The following is a 12,191-nucleotide window of genomic DNA, read 5'->3' as shown; positions in this document are numbered from 1 at the left end:
CAAAGGCCTGATGGGTGCGATTAAGTCAGGGATCAGTCCATACGAGGGATTTGATCACGCCTCGCCCGAGCCTGGCCTCGGACAAGGGCAGCCGACCCCGGAGGATTTCCGTCTCGCCCGAGGCCCCCCTCCAGCGACGAACGTGTTCCCGGCTCGCCCGAGGCCCTGTCTTCGCCAAGAAGCAACCCTGACCAAATCGCCGCGCCGACCGACCAAGCCGCAGGAGCATTTAATGCAAAGATGGCCTGACACCTTTATCCTGACACGCGCCCCCCAGCCGACAGAGCCGAAGTGACTGCCGTCACTTCGCCGCTCCACTGACCGGCCTGACAGAAAGACAGCGCCGCCTGCGCCGCTCCGACTGCGGTGCCACTCGACAGAGTGAAGCTGACAGGCAGCCAGGCCCGGTCGAAGGCACCATAGGAAGCTCCGCTTCGCCCGACCCAGGGCTCGGACTCGGGCTAAGTCCCGGAAGACGGCGAACTCCGCTCTGCCCGACCCAGGGCTCGGACTCGGGCTAAGTCCCAGAAGACGGCGAACTCCGCTCCGCCCGACCCAGGGCTCGGACTCGAGCTAAGTCCCGGAAGATGGCAAACTCCGCGCCGCCCGACCCGGGGCTCGGACTTGGGCATAGCCCCAGAAGACGGCGAACTCCGCTCCGCCCGACCCAGGGCTCGGACTCGGGCTAAAGTCCCGGAAGACGGCGAACTCCGCTCCGCCCGACCCAGGGCTCGGACTCGGGCTCAGCCCCAGAAGACGACGAACTCCGCTCCGCCCGACCCCAGGGCTCGGACTACGCCCCGACCTCAGCCGACGGTCTCCGCCTCGCCCGACCCAGGGGCTCGGACTCGACCTCGGCCACGGAAGACAGACTCGACCTCGGCTTTGGAGGAGCTTCCACATCGCCCAACCTAGGGCGCAAACCCGCCACGTCAACAGGAGGCGCCATCATCACCCTACCCCGAGCTGACTCGGGCCACAGGGAACAAGACCGGCGTCCCATCTGGCTCGCTCCGCCAGATAGGCAATGATGGCGCCCCGCATACTCTGTGACGACGGTGGCTCTCAGCCCCCTTACGGAAGCAAGAGGACGTCAACAAGGACTCAACCGCTCCGACAGCTGTCCCTCCGTCAGGCTCCAGCACTCCTCCGACGGCCACGACATCACACCAGCAGGGTGCCAAAATCTCTCCGACTGCCACGACGGCATGTACTTAGGGCGCTAGCTCTCCTCCGCTAGACACGTAGCACTCTGCTATACCCCCCGTTGTACACCTGGATCCTCTCCTTACGCCTATAAAAGGAAGGACCAGGGCCCTCTTAGAGAGGGTTGGCCGCGCGGGGACGAGGACGAGACACGCGCTCGCTTGAAGCCGCTCGCTCCCTCTCCCGCGTGGACGCTTGTAACCCCCTACTGCAAGCGCACCCGACCTGTGCGCGGGACGAACACGAAGGCCGCAGGATTCCCACCTCTCTCACGCTGGTCTCCGGCCGCCTCGCTCTCCCCCCTTCGCGCTCGCCCTCGCGCTCGACCCATCTGGGCTGGGGCACGCGGCGACATTCACTCGTCGGCCTAGGGACCCCCCAGTCTCGGAACGCCGACAGACATGAATCCTCCTAGGTCGGCTGCCCTCGCCCGAGGCTGGGCTCGGGCGAGGCGAGATCGTGTCCCTTGAGTGGACTGAGCCTTGGCCTTAATCGCGCCCATCAGACCTTTGCAGCTTTGTGCTGATGGGGGTTACCAGCTGAGATTAGGAGTCTTGGGGGTACCCCTAATTATGGTCCCCAACAGTAGCCCCCGAGCCTCGAAGGGAGTGTTGGTACTCGCTTGGAGGCTTTGTCGCACTTTTTTTTGCAAGGGGACCGGCTTTTCTCGGTTGCGTTTCGTTCCGGTGGGTGCGCGCGAGCGCACCCGCCGGGTGTAGTCCCCGAGGCCTCGGAGGAGTGGTTTGACTCCTTCGAGGTCTTAGCGCGTTTCGTGATGCTTCGACTGGTCTGGTTGTTCCCTCATGCGAACTGGCCGTAGCCTGGGTGCATAGTCAGGTTCCAAGTTCTCGGGCTGGTATGTTGACGCTGTCAATGGATTGGCCGGAGCCGGGTTTGCGAGAGCAGCCCCCGAGCCTCCGCACAGAGCGAGAGGACGGTCAAGGACTGACTCGGCTTTTTTCATACGCCCCTGCGTCGCCTTTCTGCAAGGAGGAGGGGGGAAAGCGCCATGTTGCCCTCGGAGGGCGCCGAACATGGTGTCTCCAGTGAGTTGCTAACGGGTGATCCGAGTGGACGCCCGTGCCCCGTTCGATAAGGGTCGGCTAGTGGCCCAGAGGCGCGCTCCAAAAGTACCTGCAGGTGATTTGCCGGACCCGGTCCCGTTTGGTAGGGTCCGAGGGCTCGATGCCTCCCTCTGATGGGATTCCGTTATAGAATCGCTCCTGCTGGTCTCGGAAATGTCCTAGGGTACCTCGGGAGCGTAGCTCGAGCCTCGGCCATGTATCAGACGTACCCAGAGTCATCCCTCGCTCTGCGTGCTCTGAGGCGGCTGTCGAACCCTTCGAGGGCCAGCCTACGAACCCCTGATCAGTAGTGGGCGCGGAGCCCGAGTGGCTTGAGACGGCTGTTGAACCCATCCGAGGGGCCAGCCTTCGAACCTCTGACCAGTGGTGGGCACGGAGCCCGAGTGCTCTGAGGCGGCTGTCGAACCCTACCGAGGGGCCAGCCTTCGAACCTCTGATCAGTAGGAGGGCTCGGAGCCCGAGTGCTCTGAGGCGGCTGTCGAACCCTTTCGAGGGGCCAGCCTTCGAACCTCTGATCAGTAGGAGGGCTCGGTGCCCGCTTCCTTCGTGGAGAAGGATCCCTTTCGGAATATCCCCTTTCTCGGTCCCTGTAGCAAGAGAGAGAAAGAGGAAAAGGATACGAAATCGAACGACGTGGCGCACCTTTTTTGACGCGTTCATTATGGCGGAGGTGAAGCGTCGCCTGCTTTGCCTGCCAAAGGTGCCGCCTGTCCTGCCGCAGAGTTAATGCGACGGGACGAGTGGTTCGCGGGGCAGCCGTTGTGCGTGCTCGAGCCGTTCGAGGAACGGGCGTTTCGCCTTTAAGTTTTGAATCTCGCGGCGGGTTCGGGTGAAGTGTTGAACGGGTCTCGCCTGGGCCTTTATATATTCGGAAGAGGGACTGGTGGCGGTTCTTTATCTGCCGCTCGCCTCCCGCTTAGGTTTCCGCAACCTGAGGGAATAGCCAGAGAAAGAAAACTGCGCACCTTGTCCACTCCGCCGCCAGCTCCTTCGCTTGGTGATGGCCGATCGGGTGACCGTCATTCTGCCGCACGGCCCGTGGCCTTTCTCCACCGTCACAGCGGATGATCTGGAGGCCCTCGCTGCCGACGGCTTGTTCGTCCTCTTTCCGGTGACCCGCAGCCGGAGTGGATGGCCCCTCCGAGCGGAGCCGCCCCGTCCCTGCCGCCGGGGTATGTGCTGAGCTTCGTCTCTTTTCACGAGCGGGGGTTTGGAGTGCCGGCAAGTCGTTTCATGCGGGCGATTCTGCACTTCTATGGGGTGGAGCTGCACAATCTCAGCCCCAACTCCATCGCACAAGCAGCCATCTTCGCGGCGGTTTGCGAAGGGTTTTTGGGGATTGCCCCCACTGGGATCTGTGGACCCATCTCTTCTCCGCGGAGCTTTTTGACTCGACGACGGGGGAAAGAAGAGTTCGCATGGCGGTGCGGGCCGGTGGCTGCATCCTCCAGTTGAGGCAGGCGCGGGCGCAACAGTACATCCCTGCCATCCTCGTGTCTTCGAACAAGGGGTGGCAGCGCCGATGGTTTTACCTCCAGAATGACGATGGGAAGCTCCCGTCGTTTTCTCAACGAGTGGTGACCGCCGCCGGCAGTAACTGGCGCTATGGGGCCCCGCGCGAGAGACAGAAGAATCTCCAGCCCCTTTTGAAGGCCTTGGAGGAGCTGCGAGAAGGAGGGCTCACCGCCACGGGGGTGGTTGCCGCCATCCATCGCCGGAGGGTGCTCCCCTTGACGGAGCGGCGACTACTGCTTTCGGAGATGACGTCGGGGGTCAACTTGGAGGGTTCGCAGATGTCCTCGGTCCCCCTCCCCGCCGATGACCTCCACAGGCGGGTGGCTGGCACGGTAGGGAGGCTAGACGCCGGAGCCCTTACGTAGCTCCCGATGCGTCCCGAGCACGGGTGTATGTCTCTGGTGAGTGACCGCTCCTTCTTCCTTCTTGTATCGGATTGCCCTTGGTTCTCACAGCCGAGACTTTTTGTCCGTCTTCAGGAGGTGGGGTTTCACAAGCCTTCCCTGCCGCCGATCCCGGAGGACGCGGTGGACCGAGCCGCGTGGAGGGTTGCCGCGGAGAAGAAGAAGGAGAAGAAAGACGCGAAGAAGGCTCGGGTCCACGAGCGGATGCGGGCTCGGGATGCCTTGGAGAGGCTTCGTCGTCGGCAGGAGAGGGATGGGCTCCCGAGGGAGTCGTCGCCGGAGACGCCTGACGATGACGACGACGACGATCACTACAACAAATGTGACCTTCTATGACGAATATGTGATGACACTAGTGGGAATCGTCATTATATTGCTCTGTTTATGACGATTTCGATGAGACATCGAAATTTAATGACAAAAATTAAATAGTCGTCATTAAAGTTGTCATAACTCATGCTAACATGTTTTTTGTGACGATGATCTATGACGATATGGGACTGTCATAAGAATAAATTGTCATAACTTGCTATACATCATAATTATGACAAATGTGTGACAAGCTCATTCGTCGTTGATATATATATATATATATATATATATATATATTAAATGAAAGAACATATAATTGATGTAACAACTGGTCCATCAAGGCTAAATGGTTTTTGCATATGTATCTATCAAGACCTTGTTATGTATCTATCGCACGCAATTGAAATATGTATCTGCTATGCACGCTGGGACGAGGGAGAGAAAACGAGCCACTGCTAATCTGCCATGCTGGAGGCTGGACACGTCCACTTCACATCACTAGTAATATGTATCTATCAATACTAATTCATTTTTGGTGCATATGTATCTATCAAGAGTATTCGGTTTTGATTCAGCCTAAAATGAAATAGTCTAGACGTACATATATGGGCCTACATCGTCCATGAAATAGCCCAAAATGAAATAGTCCAAAAATAACATTCATGTACATCCAGGCCTACATCCATATATATAATATCTAGGTTATATTGGCATGCTCCCTGAAAACTTCAAATCCAGCCGTCCACATATTTCACACGCACGCACGCACCCAGGAGCCGCTGACACACGCACGCACGCACCCAGCTGACACACGCACGCACGCACCCAGCTGACACACGCACGCACGCACCCAGCTGACACACGCACGCACGTAGGAGCACTAGCGCCATCCATTTCTTTCGTACGCACGCAGGAGCTGTTGAGTGCTGGCCGAAGATACACGCGCACACATGCAGGATCTGCTGGATACACGCGTGTCTAGGTCAAGTCGTCGACGGCTGTTCTAGCACTTCACTGCAGCAAGGTGTTGCCTGTCAGACAAGGGAGAAAAAACCATCCAAAGATTAGTGGATCGTAAGTATCATCTGTCTCCAACTTGTATATATATACATTCAATGAACATAACGTGGCATGATTGAGTAATCCCTTCAATTTCTTGTAACTCACTTGCATCTAAACATAGAGATATGGTGTAATTTCTTCAGCAATATGTAATCACTCAATGTAATCTTCTTTCTTTTCTTTCCCCTCCCATTTTCCCTACTCATATCTCCCCCTCTCCCAATATGTATTTGTATTAGAACTGATATTTTTATCTTTTTGTAAGAATCAGGTGCCCCCGTGGCATTGTCAAAAAAACATAGACATATTGCAGCTGGTATGGTAATAACAAGTCACTGAACATAAATATTTTGTTAATCAAATGCAATATGTTTCCAAGTGACCATCAGCAACAACATCCAATAAAGATTTCAAACAATTAGATCAAAGTATTCAGAAAACCAAACTAATCAACTAACAATAGAAGACTATGTTTACTAAAATTATCAAAAACCTATTCTGTGAAAACTGTAGCCTAAACATCCAATGCTATAATTACCCCTAGCTTTCAAGACCACTTACATTCAATCTTTTCTGATCCACTGTCCACATAACCACACTTTGACAGCAAACACATTTTTATTGGGTTATATATAGATTAACACACATGTATACACCAGCGAAGAAAAGGATCATGAATCATTACCTGGTCAGAATCTCAACCAGATTTCCAGAGTTGTCCATCAATGTACTCATTTGTGTTAGCAATCTGCAACCAGTATAAAAGATAGTAATCACTTTTTCTTTTGCATGTTCTTCCACATTCAACAAATGATGATCTTGAAAAACAATAAAGGACAAACATGTGAGGTCTAACAATACAACAGGCAAGCTGCCAAAGACCAAAGGTAGTACCTAAAGGTTCATGTATGAGTGAATAGAAGCAAGATCCCGTTGGAAAATGAAGCAAATGTTCATTAATATATTTTTATGGAAGGGCCAAATCAAGAAATAAACTTTAACATTTAAAATTTGAAACAAATAAAATTAATGCAGATAGCGTAATCTACATTGGCAACAGTCCAGACCTTATGGTAAATAATGCAGGAAATTAAGAACACAAAGGCAAACAAAATGACATCACATAATCGCAGCTAGGTAATTATGCTTGGAAATAAATCAAACGTGAGTCACACTAGAGCATTCATTAACGATAAATAATCTGAAGCCCTAAATACCCTTAATTCTGGGAAACTACTTCAAACAGTCACCTATTTCCCAGCATTTGGTCTCATATTAAAGTACAAAACGATAATGGACAGTGTATATCAACAGTCAAACTTACTATATCATCAGAACTCTTTGTAGTGGTGTTTATTACCTTTTTGAAACCACTAACCTGTCATGTATATGTTATATCAATGTAAGATTGTGCAATAGGTTCTACTGAGTGCTAATTAAAGGTACAAGTATAATATTTTGCAAAGCAACAAAGAAAAAGAAAAAACATAAAGGTCAATATTCATTCTAGACTACATAAATGTATCATGGCAATATTAGTAAAACAGAAGTGGAATATTCCGTTATTCAAATGAAATGTCTCCAAGTTACGATCAGCAACAGCATCAAATAAATATTTCAAACTATCATTAAGAAGAGCAAGGATAGTGCATACAATGTTGTTTTTCCAAATTCAAACGAATGAGTTTTAAGATATTTTATGTGTTTAACCTATAATGTTTTATCATTTCAATGTATGCCAGATGGACAGATCTTGGATCAATTCTAGGCTTTTCAGCAAGAAGTACGTAGTCGGGGTGGATGACTTCATGAAGTTTGTTGAAGATCGATTTCCTGATATTGAGGAGATACTATGTCCATGTCGACAGTGTTTGAATCAATTTTCTCTACAGAAATCACAAGTACAGGATCACTTATATATTAATGGGATGGCGAGCACATACACAACATGGATACATCATGGGGAGCCACTATTGACTGGCAGATTAAATGAAAATGCTAACCATTTAGGTGAACCACCTAGTTTGAATGAGGATGGTAGTATGAATATGTTTGAACAGGATAACCCTGATGATAGATTACCAGATATGGTGCATGAGTTATTCACATCTGAAGAAGGTGCACGGAAGTCCATGTTTTCAGTTGTCTTAGATGAGATGAAGCAGGCACTTCACCCAGGTTCACCTTTCACAAAATTTGCTTTTGTGGTTAAGTTACTTCATATCAAGTCATTTTATCGGATCAGCAATGTGGCGTTCAATGCAATTTTAAAGTTATTATCATTGTCGTTCCCACAATGTTGCCTTCCATCATCTTATAATGAAGCAAAGAAACTTATTCGTGTATTAGGACTCGGATATGAGTCAATCCATGTGTGCCTGAATAATTGTGTTTTGTTTCGGAAGGATTATGCAAAAATAGATGAATGCCCCGTGTGTGGAGAATCTAGATGGAAAGATTGTGAAGGTAAAAATAAGAGTCCTCAAAAGGTACTGCGACATTTTCCTTTGATTCCTAGGTTGAAAAGGATGTTTTCCTCGAAAACAATATCTGAGGAGGCACAATGGCATAAGTTGAAGAGGAAAGTTGTAGAAAATGAGCTCAACCATCCAGCAGATGGTAAGGCATGGAAGGACTTTGATAAGCAGCATGATTGGTTTGCAGAAGATCCTAGGAATATTAGGCTTGGTCTTGCAACAGATGGTTTCAATCCATTTGGGAAAATGAGCTCCTCTTATAGTATGTGGCCTGTTTTTGTTATCCCTTACAATTTTCCTCCATGGGTATGTGTTGAGCAATCAAACTTCATGATGTGTCTACTCATCCCAGGCAAAGAATGCCCAGGAAAGGATTTTGATGTCTTTTTAGAGCCATTAATTGACGAGTTGCAGGATCTTTGGTTGGGTGTCGATACTATTGATGCAAGAGCTGGAAAATAGTTTATTCTACATGCGGCGTTGCTATGGTGCATACACGATTATCCAGCGCTAAGCACATTGTCTGGTAGAGTCACCAGAGGGTATTATGCTTGTTTGCATTGTGACAAAAATCCATGCTCTAGAAGAATTCAGAATAAGATTTGCTATATTGGGCATCGACGATTCCTTGAAAAGGATCACCCATGGAGAAAAAAGAAAGACTTTGATGGGAAAGTTGAAAACTGTGACAAGCCAAAGGCATTTAGTGAAGCTGAGTTGAAGCAGCAGTTGGACAGGGTCAAGGATGTTAAACCAGGAAAGCATCCTCAAAACAAGAAGAGAAAGCGGGATGCAAATGATGGCCAATGTTGGAAGAAAAGGTCATGTTTGTGGGATTTGCCTTACTGGACAAGTTTGAAGCTACAACATAACCTTGATGTCATGCATATCGAAAAAAATATATGTGAGTCAATTCTTGGTACATTACTAGGTATTCCTGGGAAGACAAAGGATAGTATTAATGCTAGGCTTGACATGGAAGACATGGGCATACGAAAACATTTGCACTTGAAGCGTGATGGAGATTCATATAGTGCTCCTCCTGCTCCATACACGATGGATAAAAAACAGAAGCTTGCTTTCTATGACTTTCTAAGAAGTGTAAAGTTTCCAGATGGATATGCTTCTAACCTAGCGACATGCATTACTGCTGATGGATGTAACCTCCAAGGGTTAAAAACTCATGATTGCCATATAATACTACAACGGATTTTACCTGCCGCTCTCCGAGGCATCATGGATAATGACATGTACATAGCAATTGCTGAACTTGGTAACTTCTTTCAGCAATTATGTGCTAGGACATTGAAGTTAAATTTATTGCACAAGATGAAATCTGAAATCCCAATTATTCTGTGCAAGCTTGAGAAAATATTTCCTCCTGCATTTTTTGATGTCATGGTTCACTTGACTGTCCATTTACCTGAAGAAGCTATCCTAAGAGGCCCAGTGCAATATGGTTGGATGTACCCAGTCGAAAGACGGTTATACACTTTGAAGCATTCTGTGAGGAACATGGCACGACCTGAAGGCTCAATTGCTGAAGCATATGTTGCTAATGAATGCTTGACTGCTTGTTCACGATATTTTGATGATCTCGACACAAGACATAATCAGGAGGGAAGGAACAGAGAGCGTGTTGATATGAGCAAGGGTGATTTATCTGTTTTCCAACATGGAGTCCATTTACTCGGAGCTCATAGGATTACATACCAAGAAAATATGTATGACAAGATGGTTTGGTATGTGTTAAACAATTGTTCGGAGGTTGAACAATATATAGAGTATGTCTTCGTATCCACAATTTTGCTTCATTTGTCTAAAAAACCTAATAATTTTATGTGCTAATTGTTTATTTAAAACTGCTTTTCAGGTTATATAGAAAAGAGCTAGAGAATGAAGGAATTCAAGATATTGAAAAAACCGTTGAGAAACAATTTGCTACCTGGTTTAAGAACCATGTGAGTTGGTGTTGCATATTTTCTTTAACCATTTGTAGTGGTTGATGATGTTTTAACCATATTGGGGAATTACGTGTACAGATTGCAACCCTACGGTTTGTGAATGGTGAAGATGTAAGTGGTGACCTATATGCTTTGTCATGTCAACCAGATCTACGAGTAAGAATATTTTCAGCATGTATTGTTGGTGGTGTAAGGTTCCACACTATCGAGCGTGAGAAAAATAGAAGGACACAGAATAGTGGAGTTATGGTTGATGGCACACATAATGGAGAAGATATTGAATTTTATGGCCGTTTGAAAGAAATAATTCAGCTGCAGTACAATGCAGACTCTAGCGGACATCGGTCAGTGGTTCTATTTCGTTGTGATTGGATTGATACATGTAGTAACAGGGCAAGGATGAAAGATGACGGATTTTTTAGAAGCATCAACCATGCATGTATTTGGTACAAGGATGATCCTTTTATTCTATCCACGCAAGCGACAAAGGTTTTTTACTTGGAAGACACCAAATATCGTGGAGACTGGCGAGTTGTTCAAAAATTCTCACATAGGCATTTATGGAATGTGGCTGAAATTTCAAGCGATGAAATATCAAATGGTGTGGAGCTGTCATACCAAGACGATGAGTGTGTTGATTTTCAGATTCAAGATTATGATGTCAACATGGACATTGACGCGTTGGTCGGTGAAAATTCTTTTACTGTTCATGCAAGTATAGTTGAAGACCTTCAGAGACAAGGGGAAGATGAACCCGAAGATCTATTTCAAGATGAAGAAGATGAAACAATCCTCCAATATGCTAGTGATAATGGAGAAAGAACAATCCATAACGGCGAAGATGATGATAGCGACAATGAGTAATTGTCCGGTCCATCTCTACTAAAACGTTTTGAAGAGTAAATTGATGAAGAGTTACATAGTGTACCTTGATGAAGAGTTACAGAGCACACCATCAAATCTTATCCTTGACAACTTCTTTTCTTCAGTAGATGTTGATGATTTCTTTTTCTACAACTTCTTCAATTTCTCTTTTGGGTAGTAAAACTCGTACTTCCAAATAATGTCACGATAAGCAGCAGCTCCAAATAATATATTACCTGTCCACAATAAGGAAAAATGTCAAGGGGAAATAAGTCTGTCCAAATTACACACAATATTGGTCTCAAATTAGTTTGAATCTGAACTGAAAGACTGAATCTGAAATATATAAAGCAATAGCAGCAGAAACGGAACATTGTTAGTCGGATGACTTGCTAATAACTTAAGAAAATCTCAATCCTCTGATTAATAGCAAGCACTTCTTACCTTGAACATTGCATAGACTTGAGATGTGACCGATTGGAGCAACTATCTTCAAGCGGGTTCATGGAGGCTGTCCAGCACCGACACCAACCGCTCCTTGCCGTCGGCTGTCCTCCGCAGCAGCGAGCCCACCAGCTTCGCCGCCTCGTCTGACCCCTCCGCGGCCGCAGCTCCCACACCCCGACGCGGATTGGACTACGCTGTGGATTGGACTACTGCGATGTGGTTGCCAATGGAGAATAGCGATGTCAGCACTGGGAGGTGGAGCCTGGGTAGGGAGAGGCAGGGGAGAAGGAGTGGAGCCGGTGCGTGCGGCGATTGAGCACCGAGGGGGAATGGAAGGCATTCGGGTGGGTGGTGTGCGCACCAGCTAGCGATTTGGGGAACTACGCGTGCCGAACTCAGGGAAGAAGAAAGTTCCTGAAGTTTCAAGACTCACTTACGTGTGGGCCACCTACGGATGGCATATTTTTAATATACATATTTTGTTACGTACAACATAGCTCTATGGAAATAGCTGATGTAAAGAGATATAACAAATTTGAGTAAATTTTTTTTAACCAAAACATATCTCTACAAATAAAATAGTGCATGAAGGTAAACGCCTTTCTGTAAAAATACATAATTTGCTGGACAACATTAAAGTGGCATCGAACAATGGAAATTATAGTGACTATGATTAGCACATGTTAAAAGAGTACATAATTATAAATGCTCTTGACTAAACGGAGTACTATTTTTAGCTGAACTTTGGAAGAGGAAGATAGTTCCTGTAACAGCGTGTGTAAAGTACTACTATAGGTAAATATAATGCCATGTCTTGTAGAGTTTAGGTAAACGATAAGCTCGCCGCCACCGACG

The 12,191-nt window shown here is 47.7% G+C and overlaps 1 long non-coding RNA gene across 1 annotated transcript; it reads right to left on the bottom strand.

Annotated features, from left to right (window-relative positions):
- Positions 1-5,176: 5,176 nt before the first annotated feature.
- Positions 5,177-11,644, bottom strand: LOC103636212 (uncharacterized). Its single transcript, XR_557881.3, has 4 exons — positions 11,334-11,644; positions 10,954-11,125; positions 6,270-6,332; positions 5,177-5,553 (listed from the first exon to the last, which is right to left on the bottom strand). It is a non-coding gene; the product is annotated as an uncharacterized lncRNA (long non-coding RNA).
- Between the last annotated feature and the right edge of the window lie 547 nt (positions 11,645-12,191).

Source organism: Zea mays, chromosome 8 (genome assembly GCF_902167145.1).
Source record: "Zea mays cultivar B73 chromosome 8, Zm-B73-REFERENCE-NAM-5.0, whole genome shotgun sequence".
Lineage (NCBI taxonomy): Eukaryota > Viridiplantae > Streptophyta > Magnoliopsida > Poales > Poaceae > Zea > Zea mays.
This window is presented reverse-complemented; position numbering and strand designations above follow the sequence as displayed.